Consider the following 9,358-nt stretch of genomic DNA (forward strand, 5'->3'; position numbering starts at 1 on the left):
AAAGAAAGAAAGAAAGAAAGAAAGAAAGAAAGAAAGAAAGAAAGAAAGAAAGAAAGGAAGGAAGGAAGGAAGGAAGGAAGGAAGGAAGAAAGAAAGGGAGGAAGGAAGAAAGAGCTAACAAAGTTAATAAAGTGTGAAGAAAATCTATTGCATTTCTAGATACCAAGAACAAACATGAAAACTTAAAAATAATACAATTTGCATTAGCATAAAAAAATCAAATGCTCTAATGAGCTCTAGTGAAAGATGCACGGGACCTCTGCACAGACCTACAAGATGCCAGTAAGATTTTTAGAGACAGGTAAATAGAGGAACATACATTTTCATGAATTAGAAAATTTCATATTTTAAAGATGTCTGTTCTCCCCAAATAGAAATGAAGTTTCAAAGAAATCTCAAGTTTCAAGAAAATCCCCAGCAAAATTTCCTTTGGTGGAAACTGACAAGCCAGTGTGAAAATGTATAGTGAAATGCAAAGAACTGAGATGAATTCAGACAAATAATATGGCATTGTTGCCAGGAAAAATAAACATTGTTGCAATGGAAAAGAACTGAGGTCGGAAATAGACTCATTTATCCTCACTTGATTTTCAACAAAGGCACTACTGCGAAGTCATGGGGGAAAAGCATGATTTAAAAAAAATTTTAAAAGATGGTAAGATTAATTGGATATTCATATGGGAAAAAAGAAATCTTGACCCTCCGCTTCACATCACACATAAAAACCAACCAGATATTTTGTGGACTTTATGTCAGAGGTAAAACAATAAAGCTCCTAGAAGTAAACAGAGGATAATATTTTCATGACCTTAGGGCAGACAACACTTGTTAAACAGCACATAGAAAGCTTAAGCTGTAAAGAAAAAGTCTGATAGATTGAACCTCATTAAAATTAAGAATTTTTGTCCACAAAAAGATTTCATTAAGAAGATAGAAAAGAAACTGAAATGGGAAGAGATTGTATCTGTTTCTATAAATCTGTGTCTGTGTGTTTCTTTTATATAACTATATGCAATCTCTATATTTTATGTAGTTATTTATAATATACATAATATATAAAATTATAAAATATGTTATATATAGATTTTATATATATCTATAATATACATAAAATTTATATCTAAATCTATATCTGTATCCAGCATATATAAAGAGCTCCTACAAAACAACAATAAACAACACAAAACTCAATTTTGAAAAGAGGGATGAAAAACTTAAAGAGACATTTCACCAAAGAAGACATCTAAATAGCCGAGAAACATAGTAAAAGGTGCTTAAAAACATGACTCATCAAGAAAATGCAAATTTATTCTCCGTGTGTAACTGTTTGGAACACTTCTGCTGAACAGAATCCCACGTCCAGGCCACGCATCGAAGAGAAACACATACATCTGTACATAAGCAGACGTGTGCCGAGGAGTTCACAGCAGCCTTATTTACAACCACCCCAAACTGGAAAGAACCCAAGCTTTGGTTACCCTGTGTCTTCTTTCCCTCAAGGATGATTCAGGAACAGGAATGTTGAGTGTGTCAGGTCAATCATCATCTCCTGTGGGACTTGGGCGGGGATTGGGGCTTGAAAGTGAAAGGTAAGGCAGGAGTGCGGTAAAAACAAAATGGCCCGTTTCCCACAGGGACCAAGAAGAAATGAGGTGGGTGAAGAGGGACTCCCCAGCCATGCCAGAAACAAGAGCCAATAGGTCGCCAGAAGGGGAAGTGTCAAGACTGAGGGACTTCCCAAGAGGGAACTCAGAAGAAAGGGCTCCCAGTTTACCCCTGGTCTTCAGGGACTTCTGCCCACCTACCTTCCTGCTTGTCTCCTCCCTGATCTCTCCAGTGTCCAGCTGGGGCACCTCCAACTCAGTCCTCATCGCAGCTGGGTCATTCTGTGCCTCCCCACTGCCCTTCAGAGAAGACCTCAAATCCCTTCGCCTAGCATTCAAGACTTTTCAGGATCTGGCCCCCAACATTCCCTCTGACCTCCAGGACCCATCCTGGACTCTAGGTATACCAGATGCCCGACAATTTCCCCAACGTCCCCGTTCACCCCGCTTCCACACCTTAGCACGTGTCCTTTCAGCCACCAGAACTCCCTACGGTCTGTGGTGGCCAGCCAGCCTCCCACTCAGTCTTCAAAATCAAGTTCAAATGACGTCTCTTCTGTCAGTCTTCAAGCTCTCCGAACAAAGAGTATGAGTCACTCTTTCCTCTGGGGTCTATCCCTCCACCAGAGCACACTGCTCGGGGTGTTTTCAGCAACATTCTGACCAACAGCCCGGCGGGGACCATGTGTCTCTTGGTTACTGCTGAATCGCCAGTGGTTAACCAGCTCCTGACACCCAGCAGATGCACAAAGCTTCTGTTACATGACTGACTAAATGAAGCAGATACTTTCTATCATAATGGATTTTGAAGCCTACTTTCAATGTTAAAAACCATGCAATGGGTTTTGGCCAATGTTATTCTTCTTGACTCCTCTTTCTTAAATTTGGTGCACTGAGGATCTTGATGTACTTGATAAGGATAAAAGCTTCACTGCTCTACCACAGGACCTTCGCACATGCCATTCCCTCTGTCTAGAACATTCTTCCTTGTGCTTCTTTGCTTTCTCATCCTCTGGTTTCGACTTCTATGTCGCCTTCTCAAGGAGGCAATCACCACGTGTCCTCTGCAATTCTCTGGGCCACACATCCCTTTGCTTCCTTCCTCGCAGTTGTGACATTGGAATTAGTTTAGTAAGTGTTTGTGTTTATGATCTGTCTCCATCATGGAGCATGAGCTCCCAGAGGCAGGGAAATTTGTCTGTTTCACTCACAAAAGAAAGTATCCGTATTGCGTGGAGTGGGCCCTGGAGCACAGCAGGTGCTCAGTGAGTAGCTAGGGGAATGGTAAATGAAAGGACAAAGCTAAGAATGGCTGTGTCCTGGGGCGCCCGGGTGCTTCAGTTGGTTAAGTGTTTGCCTTTGGCTCGGGTCCTGGAATCGAGCCCCACAGCATCGGGCTTCTTGCTCAGAAGAGTCTTTTTCTCTCTCTTTCTCTTCCCCTCTGCCCCTCCTCACTGCTTGTTCTCCCTCTCTCAAAAAAATAAGTAAAATCTTAAAAAAAAAAAAAAAAGAATTGCTGTGTTCAGTCATACAAGGAGAAGGCCCACAGGCAGCCCCCCACTCCCACCGAGAGACCTTAGTTTCCCCATCAGCTCCATCACACACAGTCCTCGGGAACTTCCCTCCACCCCAAGCAACACCCTCAGCTCCAAGGATCTGAGCAGTCATGACTGCTGTCATCAGAACAGTAACAGGAACTTTCAGTGAAGGACGGTGGGCTGCCCGGGGTCCCACAGAACCTTCTTAGCCAAGCAAGAGCTCTCAGGCTGGGGAAGAATCAGCCTGGTAGCCCTCGATCAGAAAGGAGGCTCTCCCACTAACCCATAGTGGACCCTTAGGCGTATCTCTCCCTCTGTTTGGGGCTCAGTTTTCCTCGCCTATAGAATGGGGCAGTGCCCTGGCCTGGCCGAGGGAGTGTGAGGCGGGCATACTGCAGGTGTGTGGGGAAGGTTACTTGCTTCTTACAAGTGTTTTTTTTTTTTTTTTTTATTTTGCCAGTGGCAAGGGGTGGATTGTGGGTGTCTGAGCCCTGGTGAGCCAGGACCGTGGGGTCAGAGCTTAGTCAGTAGAGGTTGAACACGAGGGGAATGTCCTATCCCAACCTCAGCCTGTGACACCTGTCTGTCTCTCCCTCCCTAGCCTGAACAAGCCTTTCCTACGGGGACTTCTCCTGGCCTGCATAGCCCCTCTCGGCTCCTCTAGACACCCCTCCCTCCAGCCCCCTCACCCCCAGACCAGGACGGGCTAACTGGAAGGCAGAGGAAGAAGGAATGCTTGTGGCCGCGAGGTGAGGGGTTGGGACAGGGCTGGCAGCCTGCCTTCTATTCCCTCCACCCCCACCCAGCAGGACCCCGCCAGCCTGCCCTCAGGCTAGCCAAGTAGAATGAGTGTCATGGATTCCTACCGGAGAAGCTCTGCAGTCCCTGGTCCCAATCTACATCCTCAAGCCCTCTTGGCAGATGAGGAAAGGAGAAGCCCAGAGAGGTCCAGCGCCTTGCCTATGGTCACTCAGTGAGGAAGGACCAGCGCCTGAGCAGGGAGCCAGGCTGGGGATCATTCGGGTGGCTGGACCCTTCTTGGGGGCTGGGGGACCAGCAGGCTAGGCCCCTGCAGCAGGTGTCCCAGCCACTGGGGGACCTCAGGGGGGGCCCCTGCCTGCACCCTGGGGAATATTCTCAGGACGGTTCAGAAGTTCCAAGTTTACTCAGATCTTGCATATGAGCTGTCGTAAAAAGTCCCTTTGGCCAGACGCCAGAGCAAGGAGTGGGGGGGGTGGCACCTGTGAGCCGGGGGGGGTGGAGGTGGGGCCCGAGGGGGGGTGGCAGAGAGGGGCCCCACCCCCACATTTTGTCAAAGATGGGAGAAGCAGATGACCCTCCTCCTTGAAGGGTTTGTTCCTCCTGTCTTCACAGCCTCCTTCCCTCTGCTTGTGAAAGACTCCCTGGGTGACCCTGAAAACCCTACCCCTCTCTGAGCCTCAGTTTCCCCAGCTGTGAAAGGGAGAGTAGGATCACCACAAGAACTTTCGCTCCCTAAGGGCTTAGCATGAGCCAGACACCATGCCCTGTGTTCTGGCGAATAACAAGACAGCTATGACCAGCAACATTTCATGTAAAACATAATTGCTACTATTTCTTGTGAGCCAGGGCTGAGCCCCCTTCCCCTCCTCACAGCGTTGGCCCTGTGCGTCTGCGCCACTGACTCCCCAGGACCTGGGACAGTGCCTGCTACAAGAGCAGATGCTTAAAAAAAATCACGTAGAATAAAACCTCCCAACAAACCGGAAATGGATGTTACAGATGGGGAAAGGGAGGCTCAGAGACGTTGTGTGGCTCACTCAAGGTCACACAGGAACCATGGGGTGAATCTGGGTCTCTGTCTCGTCCTGGCTGACTCCATAGGCCCAAATCCCACCAGCGGTGTGGCTGGTACCCCGGGGTCCCGCACCCCTGACCCGACCACGGGGACATCCCAGGCATCACTCCTGCCTGCACGCATTTCGAAGGCACTGGCTCTCCTCCCTTGAGTCAAGGATGCCTTCTTCCTTTCATTCATTCATTTTTCAGGCACCAGGAAGAAAAGTGGTGCCTCCCAAAGCCTCTGGTGCCTTTGCCTCCTTCCACTTCCTCTCCCTGCCCCCACCCACTGCCCCGCAAGCCCATTATGGCCTCCAACCCCCACCCCCACCCCTCACTGGGCAGGTGGGAGCCCAGGGCTCGGCCCTTGTCTTGTTCCCCCCACCTCTCCTGGCCCTGGATTTTCCCTCCCCTGTGGGATGGTGAGGATTCCAGACACCGTGCCAGGTGTGGAGTGGGTAGGACTCTGCTGAGCCCACCACGGGGAGCAGGTGATCCGGGCTGTCCCTCTGAAGCCTGCCCAACCCCCTCTCAGAAGGGCCCTCAAGGCTGAGAGTCTTGCTTCTATGCGACCCTGCCCGGAATGTGTGGCCCTGCCGTCAAGTAGACCGGGGGACCAAGCGTAACTCCGCATCTCATGGCCACAGGTGACCTGGGATCCTCAATCTTCTCATCTGTGAAATGGGCAGAATGAGGCTCTCGGCCTCAGCTGATGTAAGGATAGTGGGAGATCCTCAGGTGTCAGCAGCGTGCTGAGCCCTAGGGCGGGGGCTGGGGTTGGGGGAGACAACAGAACCATAGAGGCTGCAGGAGGAAAGACTGCAGGTTCCTGAATATGTCTCTGCACCCTCTTCCGCTCTTGGAGACTGACCTTCTCTGCCATGGGCTCCAGGTTCCTTGTGGTTACAAGCTGCCTTCCTGGGCAGACCTCCATCTTTCATGTTCTTATGCCCTCCAATCCTCACAACTAGTCCCACGAGAATAGAAATGTTTCATCCCCATTTTACAGATGGGAAAACTGAGACTCCACAAGGCAGGATGAAGCCCAGAGACTTGCCCTCATTCACCCAGCTAGGGAGTCGCGTGGCTGGCTTTTGAACCCGCCAGGTTTCCACCTCCCCACCCCCACTCCACAAGGCGCTTCTAAAATCCCCACGCTTCTTTTCCCCCAGGGGAACGCAGATGTCTTCCCAGGAGCAGCCCCTGCTTTTTAATGCCCCCTGCCCTGGGTCCCTGCTCCCACTGAGCAGCACTGACCATTCCTTCCGCAGGCCCAACATCCCCACCAGAAGCCTTCACTCCCCCAGCTGCTCTGCCCTGCTCTGCCCGGAAAGTGTCTGTCCTTCCCTCCCCTCCTTTCCACAGGTCACTATTCAACCCATGCTTCAGGGCTCAGCCTCACCACCGCCCCCTGCCCCCAGCTCCCCTCTCCTCCATGGGTCCATCCCCTGGGCTTTCGTGAGAAAGAGACAGTATGGAGGACAAGGTCAGCCTCCGAGTTGCCTGCCCACCCCTCTACGCACGGGTGAGTCACCTTGGGAAAATCGCTCTGCCTCTCAGATCCAGACCTCATTCTTTCTCTATGAAATGGGTACACCAACCCGTTTTGAGGGGTTCGATGACATAAAATAGCTAAAACATGGAACCCGGTCCAAAATCTCTACCCCTCCCCCCCCAAACTGGGCCCCCTAGAGGCGCCATGCCATGCCATCATTTCACCCGTACCCATTCTGCCCTCCTCAGCTGCCCAAAACCATGTTTGGGATCGGTTTTCCTTCCCCAACCCCTCCCTTCTGGAGGCTGGTTTCCACAGACAGCTCAGGGGGTCCTCTCAGCCATGTCCCTACCTCCAGGCCCCCTGCAGACCCACAGAAAGACCCTGTGGTCATCCTGTGTGGTGCACAACAGAAGACTCCAGCCCCAACCCTGCTGGTCTCACTCTCCCAGCTGTGATGAGGGTGAAACCCCTCCAGGACCTCCCACCTCGGGCAGAGAAGATGCCAGGTCCCCACAGAAGACAATGGTTGGAGCTGTTACCTGCTGTTCCAGCTTCTCCCTCAGAAATCCATTCTGTGTGCGCAGGGCAATCCAGTGGGCTCCCAGGGGGTGGCAGCTAGGCTCGGCGTGGGGATGGGGGACGAGAATTAGCAGGAACAGGCAGGGTTAGGGGGTGGGGATCCACAGCCTGGCCTGGAGTCACCAGCCAGACAAGCATAGGACCTGTCACCCTGAGGGATGGCAGCCAGGCTCCAGGCAGGCGGGCCACACAGAGGGAGCCACCATGGGGCAAAGGCCGGTCACATCCCGGAGAGATCAGAAGGCAGAGGCTGAGGTAAGAGACCAATCGGCTGCACCAGGGAGGGGACACAGGCGACAAGGGCTGATCAGGCAGGCAGACAGACAGATGCGGGAAGTCAAGCAAAGCGGCTGGTGGCCAGGCCGGCAGGCAGGCAGACAGACGGCCCTGTGGCTGTCAGTCCCGCTCAGGGAGAAGCCAGCACACAGTCAGACCCCGGAGCCCGTGGTTCACTCGGCAGAGAGGCCCGGGTGGGTTTGTCAGAGTGTAGCTGCCTCCCCGGCCTCGTGTGCAGGGCGGGGAGAAAGAGGAGGATGTGGTGAGCCGCTCCCCGCAGGCCCCGCCCACAGAGCCGCTGGCCCCGCCCCAGGGGAGTGAGAAAGCAGTGGGAGGGGGCCGCGCCCCAGGCGGAGCGCTCTGATTACCAAAGGTCACCTGCTAGGAAGACATTTGGGGCCACCACAAGGCCTCGAGGCCTCACGGCATGACCTATGAGAGAGGCAGTCAGGGCCTGGGAGCCACCGCTTCCCACAGATGTGGACGCCAAGGCTCAGAGGGGTGCAGGGGTGGTGTAAGGGGACCCAGGGGACCCCGGGGGTCCTCAGAGCCCAACTCTCAGCTCAGAGAGAAGACCGAGGGCCCAGGGCAGAGACTCGCAGAGGTCCCATGCTTCACGTGGGCACACTGCCTGCCTGGCACACAGGAGGGGTCTGAACTTGGAACTCCGTCCCAGACTCTCCTGACTCCCTTTCATTTGAATCTAGCTTGCTGCTCCAGGGCTGCAGGGAGCAGGACCCTGACTCCATGCCCTTGAGAAGACAGTCCCTCGGGCACCTCACATCACCTCTCCGAGTGCTTCCTTTCCCCCAGATGTCAAGCGCAGACATCTAGCCCAGAGGAGAGGGCAGCCTTTTTGAGCACATGATAAAAGAAATTCCCAAAAGAGTTTCCATCTTGCTGACAGGCCAGAGGGGCCCATGAAAGGGTTAGATGTCTCTCTCTGGTGGATATTTAAGACATCAGGGGAGAAAATCCAGCAAACTCATACCCAGCAGCCTCAGAGGGCGAGCAAGAGAACTTAACTACCATCACTACTTTTACGATCTTGCATTTTTAAAGCACCTACACGATCTCATTTTATCCCACAAACCCTGTGAGGCAAACAAGACTGTTCTCCCATTTTACAGACGAAGAAAACAAAGCTCAGAGAAAGGAAACATCATTAAGAGGCTAAGAAGCTTCTTAGCTCAGAAGTGACTTCAAGCTAAGAAGTGCCATGTGGGGATTGGATCCTGGGGTATCTCATTCCTAAGCCTGCACCAGGCTGTGAAAATGGGGCCAAACCAGGACAAAATGTTACCGAGGGGATGGGGACTCATTTGCACCATTGGGATGATACAGGTTGGCTCAAACGTGCGAGCCATCTCTCCCCAGCTGACTCATTTTTGGGAAACAATTTACAGCTAACCCACATGAGTGCTCCAAAGGAAAAGAGAAAGCATCTTGCTACTATTTCTTCTATTTTTTTTTTTTTTTCCTTTTTCTAGCTGTTTTTGAGGAACTTGGTACAAATTCCCCTGTGGCTGATTTGAAGGATGTTTGCCCTATAGAAATTCTCTCCCTCACTGCTGAAATATCTCATGTTCTCCAGAGAACCAGTGCTGGGAGGAAGCCAGCTTTTGTTTTTCTTTTCTTTCTCTTGATCTTCAGGGTGAGTTTTATGATACTGTTGCAGAGGAATCTGGGTGGTTGAAGATCAAGGAGAAGTACAATGGAGCTAAAATTTGCTGAGATTACTCTGTGTCAGGGTTGTTTTTTCTAAATTTTTATTTTATTTTTAAAATAATCTTAAAAAATAAAAGCCCATTTTTTAAATTTAAAATCTTTTTAATTTTATTAATTATTTTATTAATAAAATGAAAGCCCCAACGTGGGACTCGAACCCACAACCCTGAGATCAAGAGCTTCATGCTCCATCAACTAAGCCAGCTGGGCGCCCCTGTGCCAGGATTTTTAAAGCCTTTAAAGATACATCATCTCACTCAAAACTCATCACTGGGGGTGCCTGGGTGACACATTCAGTTAAGCATCTGACTTTTGGT

The 9,358-nt window shown here is 51.1% G+C and overlaps 1 protein-coding gene across 1 annotated transcript in view; it reads right to left on the minus strand.

Annotated features, from left to right (window-relative positions):
- Positions 1 to 1,539, minus strand: part of IL21R (interleukin 21 receptor) — a 27,081-nt gene extending 25,542 nt beyond the window's left edge. The window contains 1 exon segment of the mRNA XM_032842634.1: positions 1,479 to 1,539. The gene's annotated coding sequence lies outside the window, so the exon portion shown is untranslated.
- Positions 1,540 to 9,358: the final 7,819 nt, after the last annotated feature.

The sequence above is a fragment of the Lontra canadensis genome, unplaced genomic scaffold (assembly GCF_010015895.1).
Source record: "Lontra canadensis isolate GAN:19392208 unplaced genomic scaffold, GSC_riverotter_1.0 scaffold132, whole genome shotgun sequence".
Classification (NCBI taxonomy): Eukaryota; Metazoa; Chordata; class Mammalia; order Carnivora; family Mustelidae; genus Lontra; species Lontra canadensis.